We start from the raw sequence: 16717 nt of genomic DNA on the forward strand, positions 1-16717 counted from the left end.
GGTAACCACCCTCTTCCCTGTGTCCTGACCTCTCAAGGGCCGCGTCGGTCCGAGTCGTTGCATTCCAACAAAAAAAAAAGAAATTCTATCGACGGAGCTGCCGTCAAATGGAACGTCTTTCCGTCGATGAAGCCTCGCTGCTCGAAGTCGAAGTGCTTCTTAGATCGGGTGAAAAAACTGTATAAAAAATTGTAGATTTAATCGTTGCGTGCAAAAACTAGCAACGATGTTGCATCGGTTTTCGCATCGCTCTCGCGTCGATCCCGATGTTGCTCCCGGGAAGAAGAGAGCGCAGCGACGTCACGATTGGAATTGTTTCCTTTCGTCGTTTATCGATAATCGTGGTAACGCGAACAATTTTTACGTAATTGAAACCGGTGGAATTATTTGACAGGTGGGACGGGACGGGGGGTAACGAAAGATTAACGACTTTCCGCGGAGTTAAAGAGATTCGCTGATGTAACGATAGAGAAGAAACGCGCGTCGCTCGTTTCTCGAGCGTTCGTCGCGTTCTTAATGGCAGCAGGCTCTAGCGAACGTGCCACAAAAACGTAACATGCGCCGAGAGTTTTTCAAAGAACCGCGCGGCTGTGGCGCATCCCGATTGGTCCACCGGCCACGTCCTCGTGGTGATCCCGACGACCTTGGAGCCGTGGCTACCATAACATCGGCGAACAACCTCGCCTGGCCTCACCTCTCATCCCTCCGCTCTTCTTCTTGTCAGGCCGCCTCTAGATCTCAACCTTCGCTGGATCGATATTAGGCATCGTTCACACCGGAATCGCTATCAACGCGATATTTCGAAACCGTTACGAGAGTCGGCGTTTTCACCGTGTCGTGGTCATCGATCGAAGCAACGTAGCGTACACGGTGCGTCTACGAAGTTTTCCAATCGATTTTTTTGCAGAGAGTATCTACCATTTAATCCTACAGTATTCTTCCGTTCGACTGTACGCTTAAAGGCTCCGAAAAATGTCCGACGCGTACGGAACTCGTATTTTCAATTCGACGAAATAATGAAAGGAACTTGGGAGATACAGAAACTGTCGGTCGTATCTATTTCAATAACTTCGGTTACGGAAAAGCAATATTTCGAAAATATGACTCGCAAAGGACTCGAGGAAGCTATCCAACGATCCTTGGATAGTTGTCGCTACCAATTAGTAACGTATTGAAACTCGACCGTGCAAACTTTCGTTCGTGTAATCATCTGCGTTCGAAAGTAGCTCCTTATTGATATACATACGTGTATCGTTACGATATCGTGTTGTGGATTCGAACGACCGGTTCCTGTTGCGCGACGATGCTCCTCGCGACGCGGTCGCTGTTGAGGAATTTCTCGCAAAGAAAAATGTCACGGTTCTTAACCGTCCCCCTTACTCACCGGATTTGGCAACCGTGGACCATCTTCCGTTTCCCGAGTCGCAATATCGCTCGATGGTACCGCGTTTCGATTTCATCGAAGACACTCGAATCGATGTAACGCGCGCGGGCTCGATGGTATTCCGGTATTTGATTTCTACGATGGAACTCGGAAGCACAGTGCCACACGGTGCATAGATCCAGAAGAAGGCTATATTGAAAACTGAGGAGGAATAAATTTGTTTTCGCGAGAGTTCAATGTAAACGAAATTTAGATGTTTCGCGTGTGTTTGTAAATTAAAATCGAAAATCTGTTCATTTTTCACAGGTCTTTGTCGGACGATCTCTCGTTTTCTTCTTTCGAGTATAACGTTACTTTTTCGTACCTTTGAAGCAAAATTGTGCGCAAAAAGAAACCGAGACTTCGATTCGAGAGACAGGTACAAGTATCTTCGAAAAGTTGCTTTTCCAAAATTATATCAAACAGACGCCGTACGCCAAGAATCTTAAGAACTGAAATAATACTGGAAAAATAATTTCGCAATTAACAATAAAAGCGAACAATGTAACACGAAATATTACTTATTATATTCAAACGCAAGAAGTTTCTTAATTACGGTCAAATATTTAATCTCGCGCGGCTCAGATATCAGAGTCGACTTTTTCGATCGATCGGTGCACACCTTCGAACGTCAACTGTACCCAACGAACAATAACCACTTATCGCGACTCGAAGCGAGCTACGGTCAGTCTGGTATAATTCCCGCGTCTCGATGTAAATTTTTCCAACGAACCTGTGCAGAAAAATGGGCCATCGAGCGAGAAACAACGATACCAAAAATTCACCGAAGAAGGAGTTCCTTCGACTTCGATCGTGGTTAAAAATATTCGTTCGCGAGTTCGTGTCCCGTGAATGGAAACGCGTCGCTCGCGGGCGTTTCGCGAGGAGCAGATACGCGCGTTTAATTGTATCTCACGAGCTTCGGTCCGATCGATCGCGACGAACCAGACAGGGGAAGCCCTTCATCGAAGTAGTCGCTCTTCGTGTCTCTCGTACGACGACGCTCGACACTCGAACTCGGTGATCCATCGATCGCGATCCAACGGTGTTTTTCTTTGCTCTCTCTCTCTCTTTTTTCACGGTCGTGTACGCAGATGTAGCCTCGAGGCTGCCGTCGCCGCCGCTACTCGAGGTGCCGGAAAAATTGTCCCGCGACAAGTGGCTCCGGAGCGTGTGGGCTCCTACGCTCGATAAACACGCTTCACGACCGGCGGACTACGTCGTCGTCGTCGTCGTCGTCGTCGTCGTCGTCGTAGTCGTTGTGCAAATAAAGAAGCACGGAACACGATTCGAGCCGGTCCCCCTCGAGTAAGTGGGTTAACGCGTAAAAAACTGTCCGTCGAGATGCAGCCGAAGAAAGTCGTAACTCAAAGGTGATACGGCCTGGTTATTATTCACGACGAGGAATTGGGTCACGGAACAGGATCGATCCGAGGGTTCGATCGTTCTCGAATTCGTGACGACTGGACCACCGAAACGCGAGCTTCTCGGAACTGTTTACCGAATTCCACGCCGAGAAAAGATAGAGAGAGAGAGGGGAGAAGACCCTTTTGTTTTCTATACGAGCATTTGCACAACGCCCGATCTGGGTCAGCGAGGCACGTTCGACGTCCACCCGTGAACCGCCTTATCGATCGGCGTCTTATCGGGTGTAAACACGGGAAAGCCTTCGTAGTACTACCGGGTGATAAGGGACCGCCTACGAAGTCGACGGAACGATCCATTCATTCTTTATTCGACTTCCACGACGACGCGGCACGTAATTAGCTCGACGCAGGGAGCTTTGACCGACGATCGACGACGAGCTTTATCGTCGCTGGTAAGGTCGACCGGATATTGTTGCCGGTCGGACGACGCGACGATACGTTCCTCGGACGCGAAACTCTTTCGAAAGAATTACATCTTACGAGAGAATCGATCAGATCGTTGCGTTTCTTTTGAAAATTCTTCGCGTCGTTACCACCGATCGGTAGAGTCTTTCAGTCGTACCGAAAGTGTCCGCGATCGATGTAATGCGTCCATCGAACGCTGAATTTTGTAGAGTTCGTTGAAATTTTTCAGGATTCGGATATCTTGGTACGACGTGACATCGTACGAGTAGACTCGGTCTCCGCTCGGCAATGTATTTCGTCTCGGATGTACTGTTACTCGGTCACTTCGTCTTGGATGGTCGGCGTATCGTCGAGCTTTAAATATTCGAATCTTACGAGCGTATCGTCGAGCTTTAAATGTTCGAATTCCAACAGTTTCGGTGTACAAGGTACTCGTCGGTCTTCGTAACGTTTCTCGTACGTAGACGAGTGGTTCCGTGTGCGAAGAAATACAACTGGAACCAACGGCCGTAAGTCGGTAACATCCTTGTCTTTGTTATCCACGTAACGTGTACGGAGGTACGAGTCGGCGCGCGTAAGGATGAACGTTGCGTGAATTTACGGCGCGAGTCATTGTCTTTGTTCCGTAAGAACATTCGGAACGACAAACGCGTGTAATTACCAAGCGCGTTGAAATCGCTGATAATCGAAATCGTTCTCATTTATTCCGAACCCTCGTTAAAACTTATCAACGTGTGCCAGGCTCGAACCAGGATCGGTATTTTTTCGATCGATCGACGAGAGAACGTTCGAAAAACGGTTTGCGCGCGATGGTCGTCCGCGAACGAGTTTTCCGTGGAATTCGGCGTTGTTAACTCCGTAAGCAGGGGCGTCGACGAATCCATCTTCCACGGACACGTATTTTATTCGGCTCTGTTGATTCGGAGCCACGAAGAGCTCGCCAGCTCGCGGGACACAGGGGGAATAAAGAGAGATTCGCTCGAACAAATAATCTCTCGGCTCGCTGAAACGTTCGAGGGCTATTCTCGATCGGTCGAGTCCGTTTCAAGATCGCGGGTATTCACCCCGTGGTTCTCGAAGGTCGAAAGAATGGTAAACCGAAAGGTTACGAGCTCGTCTAGTGTCCGCAACCGTGAGCACTTCAGCTTCGGTACTTCGGTGCTCCGTCGATCAGCCAGCCAGCCACCCACTTTAGCCGTGCCACCCACGTGGGTGTGTGTACGAGCAAAGCATACAGTGTTCTCCGAGTGTTTGCATTCCTTCCCCACCACGATTCCCGCCATTTCGACGAGTTAGCGGCGGGACGAGCGCACCGAAAACGTAATATCCGACACCAATATCCTGGCACCGTGCGCACCGAAAAATAACATTCCGAGTGTCTTTACGTTCCTCGATTGAACGAGATGCGACCCGGTTGGAAAAACGATCGGTGAAAGGAAGACGTTCAACGGACCGTTTTTTTCTTTTTTTCGCGACCGTGGAATTCCGTCGTGTTTCCCCTGTGGTCCGTGCGATATTATTCGCTCGTTTTCGTGGACCGTTATTACGCCCCGAGTCATCCTCCGGAGCGTTGTTCCTCGTCGATACCGTGAGCTCGCTCACGACGTTACGATCCAAAGTCGTAATACCGCGCGCACGCGGCCAAACACCTTCGACTGTTGCTCGTTGTCGCGATAACGTTCATGGAAAAGCTGCTGTTCGACTTTACGACGCGCGATAACGACGTAACGCGCCTCAATCGTGCGCGAATTCAACGACCATAGTTCTCGAGCGAAGTTCCACTTTGACTCGGTCGGAATAAAAGTTCGCGGTTCGTGGTTCGTTTTCTCGTTATCGATCACAATCTCTTCACCTTCGTAGAACGTTAATCGCAACGGGGCACCTCTGCGCGCGCGTTTGCGATACGAATTTATTTTATTATTTTCACGTAACGCGCGCAAAGTGTCCCGTTTGAATCCTTGCTCGTGACCATCCTTGAAACTATCGACCGTAAGGAAATATTTCGGTGAGAGTTCACACTGTTGCGCTTTTTAAGATGGAATTATATATTTTTCGATACACAGATGTAGGTACGTATTCGTTAACTAAAAAAATTTGGATACTTTAATTCGAACGTTACGCGTAATTTTTAGTTTCTACTCTCGATTATCATCGTATATTTCGAACAGGATTGAACGAGAAGTTCTCCAATCATCGATTCGAACGAGTCAGTCCTGTCGAGTTTTCATCAAAATTACCGAATATGGCGCCATTGGGAAAACAATTAAAATTTACGAGCAACAACGTACCGCTTCGAACCGTTCGAGGCAGAGGATCCTTCGGGGAGGTCGATAAATTTACCGTGAAACGTTCCAACGAGTCGATCGAACGTTTAACGACGGACAAATTATTTTGTTCGAGCCGGAGAACGTTTTCTGGAACATCGACTTTAATATCGCAAATGTCGTACCACCGGTAGTACTTGGCGATATTGAAATTCAAATATCTTCAAAATTGATTGCATTTCGGCGTAAATATTACAGTATGCGCTTAGACCGAGAGTCACGTTGATTAATTTATTATCAAATACCGACGTACAATTTAGTTTGAAGGAACGGAGTTTACATTCGTATCTCCTCTACGCATCCACTCGGAGAAAACTATATTTACACGGGATTGTATCCCCCTCGATGCCATTCAACTTTTTTTACAACCTGCATATTCGTCATCTTTGTCTACAACGTCTCTACAACGTCTTTCGTCAACAACGAACTGCGAGTGCTTACACTCGCGATTCTCGTCACTTTGTTTGACGTCGAGAGTGCATGCGGGACCCACATTCTTTCCCTATTCGCTCTTGCTATCTCGCGCAAAGCCCTCTGGGTCGTACCACGATGTTTCAAGCTACGGAGGTACTTTTCGAGCCGTCTATTAAGGAACCCGGTCGATCTCGAGTCCTCCGCGTTAAACTCGGCGGCTTTAACGTGTTGACTTTCGCCGCGAAGATTAAAATTTCTCTCTTCGTTCCCCTAAACAAGCAACGAAACGTGGCTCGCTTCGTTGCGTTCCCGATAGTCGGATATCTCGAATAAGTCACGCTTATCGTGACTTCGTAACGCTCGAAGATCTTTTCGAGCCACGCCTACTGTGACTTCGTAACGCTCCAAGATCCTTCCGAGCCACGCCCCCGTGACTTCGTAACGCTCCAAGATCCTTCCGAGCCACGCCTCCGTGACTTCGTAACGCTCGAAGATCCTTCCGAGCCACGCCTACCGTGACTTCGTAACGCTCGAAGATCCTTTCGAGCCACTCCTCCGTGACTCGGTAACGCTCGAGGATTCCGCGAGTTTCCCAGTCTCGTCGAGTGAACCGTCCGATCCTTCGCCGAGTTTAATTACCCGTCGAACACGCGGTGCATTCCAGCTCGGGTGGGAGAAACAAATTGCATTCCGCGAAGCGACCGATCGGTATGCAATTACGGAGAGAGGGACAGGTCGGCGGACAATGTCTCATAATTCAGAGTCAACTTCCTTATGACTCCATTGTGAGACGTCCTTGCACAATGGACGTCGTCGATGGTCGCCCGGCGAGAAGGATGGCCTCGATGATGTGTGCCTACCCTTTGGTCGTACGGGACCAATCTTCCACGACCGATGTTTACATGCGTCGGCACAGCCAGAAAGGAACTCGTTCTCCTCGTGCAAACGACTGTGCATTACCGCGGCGAGTATCACGGGTTGCTCTCGCGTGGGTCGCGATGGGAGCCCTTTTTCCGCCTCGTCCACGCCGGAATATATCCTGTACGTGGTCGGGACACGTGGGTGTCGTGCCCACCTTCTTCCGAGTCGTACGGGCCTTGCGTGTTATTCCGACGTCTTTCCTTGATGAATTTCTTGGCGCGTTCACCGTGGTCGGGAATTTCAAGGGAGCCGGTCGCGAGTCGGTATACGGGGTGTCTCCAACAAAGACGCGTATCTTGTTTACTTTTAACCCCGAAGTAGTCAAACGGGAAAGGGAGATTCACTGCTCGATGATAGATTCGCTACTTTTCGATCGGTTTAAAAATTAACGAAATGCACCGCTTACGAAGCGAGAATAAAGAATACGTTTCTTTGCGCGGTAAAAGAATGCTTTTATTCGCATTTAAAAAGAATACAAGTTGAAAGTCGATTTGTAAACGCGTTGCTCGTTGAAATTGCACGGCTTTCCGTTGGTTGCTGTACAGAGGATGCAATCTCGCTTTCGAGCGACAATTTTCACACCGGATTCGGGTAACCGAATCGTTCCGTTCGTAGTTTCTGTTTATGCAGCGCGAGCATTCGGGCGCAGTTATCGGAGACATTTCCTTCTAATTCCGTCTCTATTATTTCCACCGTGGTTCGTACCGCGAAAGTCTTCAAAATTCTTGGCTCTCGTCTCCGTTCAGCTTGGAATTTTGAACATCGTATCGTCGAGCTCCTCGTCGTGTTGCTCGCTTCAATCTTCGTGCTCCAAATTATACATTACTCGGAGACTCCTTGTCCCAATCTCTCGTAATCTCCTCTTTGATTATCGCGACGTTCCGTACGGTCTCTGTCTCTTCTCTCGCCTTACCTCCAACGGATATCGTGTCCAAAATTTCCGTCCTCGTGTCTCCTCTCTCTTTGAAAAATCTGATTGGCTCGACGCGAAGCTTCTGCTCTCCTGGTTCGTCCGTGAAAACCCATCGCACTTTTCTTCGTCTTATCTCGTCTCTACCTTTTCACAGTCGCCCGGTTCTACGCGGTACAGTCTTTCAAATTTCTGCCCTCGTTTTCTCACTCTCCAGCTATCGCTGTTCCCTACTTTTGGAAATTTACCCCCTTCCGAACTACTTTGTCGTTAAAAGCGTCGTCGAATATATATTTAATCCTTCGTAATTATTCGTTCGCGTTTCACGGACTATGAATTTATCATCCGAGAAAACGTTCCATAATAAAATTCGCTCGAGACTTCGAGTTGCACGATAAGATATTCGGCAACACTTTGTACAATTTTTTGAAAATTTATTTCCTCCAATTTGTTTCGTTTCACGTGTCACCGTTTGCGCAATATCTTTCAGGTTGTTATCCGTATCGCTGCAAACGATCCGGTGTCGTTTCCAAAGAACGTACTCGTGGAGCGTGTTGCGTACCAGTTTTTTCGGAGCCAATCAACGATATTGTTCCTTCGTACGTGTTGCGTACACATTGGTAAATTGCGTAACGAGACGTTACGATAACGATAACAATGACAATAATAACGTAACAATGTACCAGAATTATTTCTCTCGAAAGAAGAAAATTTTTGTTCACAAGGACAAAACGAAACGATTCCGTTCCGAATGGTAACAAATTCCGTGTTCCACGTATTCGTTAACTCGAACGCTCGATCCGTGGAATCCAGAGCTACTTTGTAAATGAACGAAACAACTTGTAAACCACGAACGAAAGAATATCAAAGACTACCCGAACGGTATTTATAACTCGTCGACGCGTTTGCACAAGACAAATTCCCGGTGCGCGGATTTTTGCACCTGCGTCGAGTATAAACGCGCTCGCGTGTCCCTTTCCCCGTATCATGGGCGCGCGTTTATGATAATTATTCGTTGAGCAACAAAGCGCGGCCGACATTCGCACGTGCAGAGAGCACTCTCTCGGGCGATCCCCCGTCTGGCAGAGTAAACTCTCCCGATCTTGATTACTCCGTTATTGGCGTTATCGCAATTTCCGTTGCACCGAAGGCCGATTGTTAAAGCATCCGCCAAGACGTTAATAACGCATTACGTTCTCTTTCATTGACAGCGATGGAGGCACGTTGCTCAAGAACCGGTTGTTACATCGATCAAGAGCGACGGCCCGTACAGACCAGACTTCGCGGGGAACGTTTGATCGAAAACGAGACAAAGAAAAAGAAAAAAAAAGACAAAAAAACGAATCGAAAAATCTCGCGACGCGTGGTTCGACACGTCGGTAGGATTGTCGCGCGAGACGAAATTCCTTCGCGTTCGAACGAAAGATTACGAGATCACGAATCGATCGTAACTGGTCCCGATCGAGGGTACGCGGAACGAAAAAAACCCGGTTCCCCCCATCTCTTGAGAAGAAAGGACGCCCTCGGGTAGTCTAAACTCGGTGCACCAATTTCTCGTTCACGAGTTCATAATTCTTCCCGCGAGCGAACGCGGCGATGTCAGCTCCGGCGTACCGCGAGGCCCGATTGGTTACGCAAGCACAGCGGGCGTTCGGTCCGCATCGTTGCGACTGCAGGAACTCCTGCCGCAGTTTATAGTCTCGTCCCCACTCTGAATCTCCTCGTCGACGAGCGGCAGCTCTTCCTCCAGTCTCTACCTCGGTCGTCTCGACGCGACGCGAACCGCCGCGCGACGATATTCGCGGAGATCCCGAGGATAACCGGTGACGGTGAAGAGGATCGTAATCTCGGTATCGAACGCTTACGAGGTTCAACGTCGAGGTTCGTCGCAACGACGTACCCGACGAAGAGGTTTCCCTCGTCGGTGGTGACTCTCCTCCGCGACGGGAGGAGAGATTCGTAACGATTCGCGAACGTCGAGAGAACAACTCGTAATAATTCTCGTTTTATCGCGAGAGGGTTCGTCACGAGGGAGGTTCGCGACACTCGTAGGAGGAAAATTCGAGATTCTCGTTCGCCGCTAAAAACATTCGCAACGAGATTTCTCTGGGAAAAGGTTCGTAACGGGGAGGTGCGTTCGATTCGCGAAAATTCGAGCCGATTCTCGATCGCGATCAAACGATTCCAAACGATATCCCTGTTCCCTACCGAGAAGTTCGTTAACGTAGAAGTTCGCAACGTACTCCCGTCGAAGACGATCGGCGATCGGTGGGAAAATCGACTCACCGATTTCCAATCGCGAGGAAAAGACTCGAGGCGATTTCGCCGAGTGTAGTTTCGCAGCGATTCTCGATCCAACATCGAAGACAATTTCCATTCGTCTCCATCGAAAGATTCGCAGCGTAAACAACTTTTCCCGTAGGAGAGTTCATCGCGAACTCGCGAAAGTTCTTTTCTATCCTCGATACCTCGTGAAAATGTTCCCATCGATTCGGCTTCGCTGGGGGAAACTTTCGTTCCAAGTAAATTCACCGTGAAAACGTTCGCAACGCGGAGTTCCACACCGTTTCCCGATCGCGACAAGTAGGTCAAAGACTGCTCACGGTCGACGCGAAAACGTTCGCAACGAAAGAGTCCCGAGCAGAGGACCCGGGTGAACCGGGGAACGACACGCGCGACACACGGTCGCGGGTCGGTTCGCGTTCCGCGCGATCTCCGCGGAACGAGCCAGTTGCGGTACGCGCATACGTGTAAGCGCACGCTCGTCGCGCGAGAGGTCTCGACGCTCCGGGCAATTCCGCGGTCGCGGAGGAAAATTGCTGGCTCGACGTAATCACCGGCTGCCACTTTACGCCGTGTATCGGCTCTATCGACGCCGCGGCGCACGGTACCGCGCCAAGCCGCGCCGCCTCTCGCGGTCGCTCGAGAGCGATTTCGAGCCTCGATCGAACAAACTTTGAACGGGAGAGTTTACCACCGTGCACGATCGTTCGGAGTTCGTTCGCGGGATCAACCGAGCGTCGATGGGATACTCCGTTCGATCGAAGCCCGTTTCGAGTGCAGTTTCAGTGTCTGTGATCATCGAGATTCCATCCGCGAGAGTTGTCTCGCGACGATCGACGGAACGCGCCGACGACGACCAATGTAAAACCGATTAAATTCAATTTCGAACGTCCGCGCTATTGTTTCGTCGCGTCCGTGATTAAACCCGGGCGAATCGAGAGATAGAGAGAGAAAGAGGACATCGACTCGTTCGTGGCTCGTTTCGATTCGCGCCATCGATCTCGAATTCGGAGGAACCGCGCGCGCGATCAACGTCGCTCGTAAAAGTTTCATCGTTGTTCGCGCGATACGCGCGCGGAAGGAACTCGCGACACGGACGAAACGATCCCGAACTCGAGGCCGCGATATCTACGAGATCGTCGCGAACGGATCCATCTCCCCGGAGCAACGTAAATATTGACGAATATTTACGAGGAATATCGTCGACTCGCGAGTGAACGAGCCGACAGGCGAGTATCGCGCGAGGCACGATCCGTTGCTCGCCAGTCGGAATACGCGGATACGTGCGAGAACACGTAGAACCCGGAGCTGTCGTCGCGTTCGTGAGAAACTTTGCCGGTTCGCGCGTTTCCACGTTCGCGGAGAGATTCACCGGCCCGTTGGATCTTTATCGTAAGCGGGCCCGCTCGATCCTCGACGCGTTAACGCGACTCGAGTGTCCGTTCTTTTCTTTTTTTTTTTTTTTCTATTTTTCTTTATTTCCTCGTTTTATTCGTTCGTACGCGCGAAAAGTGTACTCGAAACGACACAAGTCACCGCGCGTCCAATCGACGAGAGCTTCGAGCGAAACATCTCCGAAAAATTCGATTCTCGTGTCGGTCGCGTTCGTAAATATTTCGATACAGGCTGAAACGGGGATTCATCGTCGTTGCGACGTAAATATCTCCGAATAGAATTAACGCCTATCGATGTTGTCGACAGACTGGAATAACCGAGACGCAACGGGTATTGAAAGTTTTATCGACTTATGGATGAAAAACGTTACGTATTTCGTTCGTTCGTTCGTTCGTTTCGCTGGGTAACGACTGCTCGAGTTATCTTCTTCGATACGTCTCCCAGATGTTTCGTAAACGTGCTCGCGATTCTTTTTTCCGTTTCTGGACGCTGCTCTTTGATTCCGCGATCCGTGAGTTGCCCTTTCACGGTTTCGAATATATTCTCGATCAAATGTGCACACTGTCGAAATACGCGCGAGCTCGTCGTCGTCTCTCGCGAACACCGAGTTCCTTTCTAGAAGATCCTCGCCAAAGTGTACCGTACGGACCAGCAGGTTATCAAATTCTCTCTCGAAGAATCTTTTTTGTCTCATTCGCATCGAATCGAATGCCAAACTCGAACAGAAACGAACCATCCAACGTTTCAACTTCGTATTTTATCTCTTTCGAACGATCGATACCATTCGAGCGACTCGAGATCCCAAAAATAAGCGGACACCGAGCAAAGAGCTTCGAGTTTGCTTCGCGCGCGTGTTTTGGTACCGATCGATGTTAAATATTATTTTCATCGCCCGATATCGTCTTTCGATGACCCCGTGAGATTCGAACACCGAGTAAAATCGCGACGACGGGTTTCATTTGTATATTTTATAGTCTCCCGAGAACGCGAAAGTACCGGGTCGTTTCGCGTCTCTGTGTGTATTCGTTTAAATAAATTCTATTTCGGAGAAACACTTGCGTGCACGCGGAGGATAAACATCTTTCGCAGAGTGGTCACTGCTAAATCGATGTCTCTCTCTTCCTCTAGGAATCGGTTTCTAAATCTGGTTCAACGTCGTTTTCGACGCGTCCAGTTACAAATCCTCGAAAGCTCCGATTTTTTAAAGGTTTCGATTTTTGAAATACGCGTACATTCCGTCGGTACTCGCGAATGCACAGCTCTATCGATAAAAGATTCAAAAGCCGGTAGAAATTTTCCTAACGTGCTTCTTCGTTCGAGAAATATTACTAATTTTTTGCTCGAGTTCGCTATACCCGGCGGAGGACCGAACGCGCGTAAAGTACGGATCCCGAGGTTCGTTTTCGCTTGAAAAATTTTAATCGTTTCTTGCCCTCGTTCGCTAGATCCGACGGAGGACCGAACGCGCGCAAAGTGGATATCCCGAGGTTCGTTTTCGCTCGAAGAGTATTGATCATTGTTCAGCGCGTTCGGTGCACATCTGGTGTAATACCGAGTACGCGTGAAATGTAAATGGAGGTCGTACGATTCGATCGTCGGTGCTGTAGGGCTGTGTTCGTTCGCGCGTGCTCGTATCGAGGGAAAAGTTCGTTCGCACAATTAAATACACGGAGAGTCTCGCAGCGACCTAATATTTACGAAGTAGCGGCGCGAATTGGTTAAATCCGGTGACCGGATAGGCGCGATTAAATTTGCGCTCGAAAACGCGCTCGCTGCCGGTTTGAAATTTTGCGTATCGGGTTTCCTCGTCGGGCTTCGCGTTCTCCCCCGTGGGTAGGAATAGTTGAAATTTATGTTCCCGAGGCGGTCGGAGCACCGAGCGAACCCATAATATCCATCGACGAGGATTCTTGCCGGTCTTTCGATCGTCTTGTAACGGCAGTGCAGGTTGAACCGTGGACGCGGACGCGGTTCGCACAGGCCACGTGAGAACGAAGCCGGACATCTCTTCGGCGCATAGCTCGAGGGAGGATAAACGACCTCTCGGTCGAGATCGAGATTACACCGGCGGCAAAACCTCGCGAGATCTCGTGTACGACTCTAATTTAACCGTTGGACACCGTTGTTCCCAGCGACGTCGCCTTTGTCCCGCCGTGCTGGAAATTCAGGTTACACGTCCGCCGTGCTCTCGCGCTGAGCGGACTTTTCTCCTACGCGAGGAGATCGGCGGAGGCTGCGTCTCGCGAGCTTCGGGTCGGCCCAGTAGGCGCTCGCTATCGACTTTTCGGCGACCGAATTGTTCAATCCGGTCGAGCACCGTCCACCATTTCCCCTCGAGCGAGTTCCTTTCGCTTCGAAATTACAATTACCAACTACGAAAGAGAGGAACTCGCCACGATCGGTACTTTCGGGGATAAAAATTCGTTCGCACGGTAAACTTTTCCACTCGAAAGTTTTATTTTTTCACCAATTTCGTTGATACGTTTAGAAGACGGGTTACCGCTGTACGGAGCACGTCCGAGATTCAATCGTTGTTCTCGTTGCGCGGGTATCTTGCATTATTTTCGAAACGAAGAGTTCTATTTGGTTTCTTAAATCGCAATATTCGACGCGTATTTTTTAATGGCAATTTACCGACCAGTGTCACCGACGATTAACAAACGCACGATATCACGTGCTCGATTATTTTGTCGATTTTCCGTCCAGGAATAATCAAACGAGCATGCATTTTGCTCTACGTTCACCGAATCGGGGACAACGAACCTACGACCCACGGTTCAATTCTAAATACACTTCACTTCGCGTTCAAACTTTTGGAAAGTATCATTTTCGAAGATAAATACGACTCAAGAATATTTGCAATAAAATCACAGTTCTCTCGAAAGAGTACGCCGTGTACCGGTAGGTCGTCTACGCAGATATACCGAGCATCTTTACGTCGGACTACGATACGCTGAATCGCCAGTTAACCTTTGCACCGCGCGATTGTTTTCGCACCGCGTTTCAGCAGCTTCCAAGTAAATTGGGAAAATTTTACGCAAGGAAACGCAAATATACTTCTCCGCTCTTGTACAATTAAACGATTTAAATACTCGTCGAACGTTACGCGATATTTTTGACGAATTTTCGATGATTTTTAAAAATTTATATCCAATGTCGAACGTTACGCGATATTTTTGATAAATTTTAAATGATTTTTTAAATTTATATCCAATGTCGAACGTTACGCGATATTTTTGATAAATTTTAAATGATTTTTTAAATTTATATCCAATGTCGAACGTTACTCGATATTTTTCATAAATTTTCGATGATTTTTTCAAATTTGTATCCAAAGCGGAAAAAATTTGATCAAGCGTATTGAATCGTCGCGCGAAAGTAAACGGAGCGTTTCTAGCTTTCGGGCCGCAACGTCGCTTGGGTAGCATTTCTCACGAGCGTTATCGTGCCGTTTACGAGCACGCACGGTCTCCGATAAAACAATATCGCCAACTCCTTAACGACCGTCGCGAGGAAATTTTTATTTCGCGTCCACATACGTACGTACGTACGTACGCGATCCGCGGCGATTGCGAAATCGAGCCGTGGAACAATCGAGGGGTTTCGTAACCGTTCGCGCGACGCGCATCTGCGCCCGTACTTCGTGTCAGGGAACGAACGTCGACACGGGAAGCTTCGTTGGCACAAAGGATCCTCAGAAACGCGAATTAACCGTTTTTCCCGGGAGAGAGAGAGAGAAAATCACCGCGCGGTGAAACGCAACCATTGTGTCCGCGAGCTATCGACGCACCGCGACGCGTTCGGCTTAACGCTGATCCGTGATCGCGGCCCACGCGTGTCCAGCAATCACCGACAATTCACGCTCCGACGTCGTTATCTTCCCGCGAACCGTCACGATTACGTTTCATCGAGGGCTCGAATCTTCCCACGAGCTCGTAACAGCGACCGATCGATTTTCTTTCCGTACCGAGACCTTCAACTCGATCGAAAAATCGACTTCTCGAGAATTTTTCGATTCACGGGAACGTCGACACCGCGCCGTAACTTACGAAACGAAATACTAGAGAATCGAAAAAGTCGCGTTGCTTTTTAGAGCGACAAGGTTACGTAACGTTGCAGGTTATCGCGCGGCTGATAATCCTCTTCGACCGGTTACGATTAGTCGGTGGTTCGCGTGACGCGATATCGCTGAAACGTATCGACAAAATGGAAAGTTCTTCGGTAGAGAACACTCGTTCGATGATATAATAATAAACGGTCGTGTGCTATTCGGCGCGGAACAGAATTTATCTCAAAGCCACGGGAAACTGACAATAGTGGAGTTGGAACGTAACGTAAAAAAAAAGATATCCACCCGTAACGAGAAGATTAGAGGTTTAACTCGAGAGCGAATCGAAACCGAAGGAAAGGTCTATCGTATCGGTAATACAATTGGCGCGGTGACAAATTCTGGTAACGAGGACGCTACGAATCGTTTTTTCGAAATTTCTTCGAAATTCTTTGCACGTTACTTTCGTTCGTAATTTGTTTTCTTCTTGGATGCGCGATCGACGAGCTTTCCACCATTGGTTTCGGATAAGATCCTTCGTATTGTGTTCGGTATTTGAATATTTTTACGTTCGTGGGTTCGCGAGAGAAGAAAACAGCAATTTTAATCGCGCGATGTAACTTCGCAGTTCGCGATAAGACGATAATGTTCGGCGGCTGGTGTTGACAGATAAACACGTTGCAGGGATCGTAATTAATCCTTGATAATGATAACGAGGTTGGAACGATGGGTTTCGAAAAGACACGAAATTACTTTTACGAGTATACGGTAGATTTTTAGGTCTCGCGCGCCAAGGCGTTCGACGGTTGCGCGACACGGATGCGCAGAATCGTTATATCGCCAATTGCGCGACGTAGAAGCTTTAACCTCCCGAATATCTAACCTAGACTCGACTAACCTACATACGCCCGTCGAGTGGTATAAAACGCGCTATAAAATGGTAACGCTACTGTGTCAACAGCTGGGCGACGTTTAAAGTATCCGATACGATATCGAGCCAACGAACGTATTATCGTTTATTAAATGCGTATCGTTACAATTCACGGAATCGCATTCGACGCGTGTAACCCGCACGCGACATGTGGCACGAGTCGCTCCGAAATATGATCAATATTCTGTAAACTCGGCGACATTTGAACGTCAACGATTCGTCGAACGATCGAACAA

The 16717-nt window shown here is 48.7% G+C and overlaps 2 protein-coding genes across 6 annotated transcripts in view; one reads left to right on the forward strand and one right to left on the reverse strand.

The window, feature by feature from the left end:
* By (focal adhesion protein tensin) overlaps window positions 1–16717 on the forward strand; it is a 277180-nt gene that overhangs the window by 132676 nt on the left and 127787 nt on the right. The window contains exon 1 of one of the 5 annotated variants that reach the window (XM_076313149.1): window positions 10557–10968. The exons of 3 other annotated variants lie outside the window; for them this stretch is intronic. The gene's annotated coding sequence lies outside the window, so the exon portion shown is untranslated. Of the gene's footprint in view, window positions 1–10556; window positions 10969–16717 lie in introns of those variants that run through there. One more of the 5 variants, XM_076313148.1, reaches the window with a different exon arrangement.
* LOC143147680 (putative sodium-dependent multivitamin transporter) overlaps window positions 1–16717 on the reverse strand; it is a 173788-nt gene that overhangs the window by 83353 nt on the left and 73718 nt on the right. The window lies entirely within an intron of this gene.

Source organism: Ptiloglossa arizonensis, chromosome 5 (assembly GCF_051014685.1).
Source record: "Ptiloglossa arizonensis isolate GNS036 chromosome 5, iyPtiAriz1_principal, whole genome shotgun sequence".
NCBI classification, from domain to species: domain Eukaryota; kingdom Metazoa; phylum Arthropoda; class Insecta; order Hymenoptera; family Colletidae; genus Ptiloglossa; species Ptiloglossa arizonensis.